This window comes from Brassica napus, chromosome C5, assembly GCF_020379485.1.
Source record: "Brassica napus cultivar Da-Ae chromosome C5, Da-Ae, whole genome shotgun sequence".
Lineage (NCBI taxonomy): Eukaryota > Viridiplantae > Streptophyta > Magnoliopsida > Brassicales > Brassicaceae > Brassica > Brassica napus.
Window position 1 is genome coordinate 31,646,882 of NC_063448.1, and position 1,709 is coordinate 31,648,590.

The window sequence follows — 1,709 nt, forward strand, 5'->3', positions numbered from 1 at the left end:
CTTCATCATGGTCTGTCGATCGATGACTGGAGTAATCCGTCCATCGATCTTCATCATGGTCTGTCGATTGATGCGAGTTCATTGACATCGGTCGACACCATTGGGATCCGCCGAGACTCATGGAGCTTTTGATTTTGAAATCTCCTTCCTCGAGTTTTTCATTTCTCACCACTTGCCAGAAATCATCATCTATGATGGCATTTACGTGGTGTTTTCCTTTGTCGGCTCCTGCCTCTCTAGCGAAAGCTTCTTGCCTCTTTATAGTCTCGCCCGTCTGGATTACTTGGGTTTCAAGTTTTCTCACCTGAGTCCCTATGGTCTCGATTTTGGTGTTCAGATTGTTGTAGGCAGAGTCTATCTTACCGTTGAAATCCACGGGGATTTGTTGTTGTCCCAACAGTACTCGATCAAGCATCTCTTCGATCTTGCTTTCCTGAGTCTGGGGTGGTGGATTTTGGTAGTAAGAGTTCGAGTAGCTCTTGCTGTTGTTGAAGGGTTTTTGAAATTGTGAACTTTGGTTACTTCTTTGGCCATTTCCAAAGAAGTTTCTGTTTCCGCCCTGGTTTCCAAATTTTGGAATCCGGTACCTCCGATGTAGTTCACATCTTCTTCTCCTTCTGTATCTGCTACTTCTCCTTCAGCTGAACAGACTTGCTTCCTAAGAAGCTCGTGCACCACATCTAACTTAGCTCTTACTTCGTCCATCTGTTCCTTCCCGATAGAGGCTACAGACTTCTTCCGTTCAGAGTCAGTGTTTTTGGTGCTGCTGCTGTTAGCAAGGTTTTCGATAAGTCTCACAGCTTCCAACGGATTCCGAGTAGTGAAGTTTCCTTCACTCGCCGTATCAAGAGCCATTTGATACTGTAAGGCGAGACCTCGGAAGAAAGTGCTTAGCAGCTGCACTTCATTAAATCCGTGGTGTGGACAGTCTCGCTGGAAGAACCTAAATCTAATCCACGCATCTTTGAAAGACTCTCCAGCCTTCTGCGAGAATGTGGAAATTTTGTTCCGAAGTTCTTCAGCGCGCGCCTCATCGAAGAAGTTTCGTAAGAAAGCATTCTTGATGTCGCTCCAGGATGTTAAAGATCATGTGGGTTGCTGCCTAAGCCAGTGCATCGCTTCTCCATTCAGCGTGTATCTGAAGAGCTTGCACAGCAGGTAATCTTCGGGGACTCCTTCCATCCGAATGGCAGCGATTAGATCCTCGAACCGTTCCAAATGGTCCATAGGATGCTCGTGCGGTAACCCAGAGTAGGGTATCTGCGACACGAGAGTGTAGTATTGAGGCTTCAGCTCGAAATTCTGCTTCTGGATCTCCGGAAGTCGAATCGCTGATCTGTTGAAATAGTACTCATCTGGGCGATTGTAGTCGGCTAGTGGTTTCAATCGAGCGTCCTCATCTACAGGTTGAGCAGCTCCTGTAGCATCAGTATCAGGGATTACAGTTCCCTGAGCATCTATTTTCTGACCTGTTGCATTACGCAGATGACGGGCCTGGTCATACAGGTTTCCGTTCTCATCCTGAGTTAGAAAAATAATGTTTACCATTTTTGACGACACGTTATCGATCGACGTACACGGTGTAGTATCGATCGTTGTCGGAAGACTGGGATCGATCGACGATGACGGTCTGGTGTCGGTCGACGGTTGGTTGTGCGTATCGATGTCGCATCGAGCGATGTGGAACGTTGACCTCTACGGATGGTGCG

General features: G+C 47.2%; 1 non-coding gene across 1 annotated transcript; it reads left to right on the forward strand.

Annotated features, from left to right (window-relative positions):
* Positions 1 to 910: 910 nt before the first annotated feature.
* Positions 911 to 1,016, forward strand: LOC125588166. The gene has a single exon (XR_007324560.1). It is a non-coding gene; the product is annotated as a small nucleolar RNA R71 (small nucleolar RNA).
* The last annotated feature ends 693 nt before the right edge of the window (positions 1,017 to 1,709 follow it).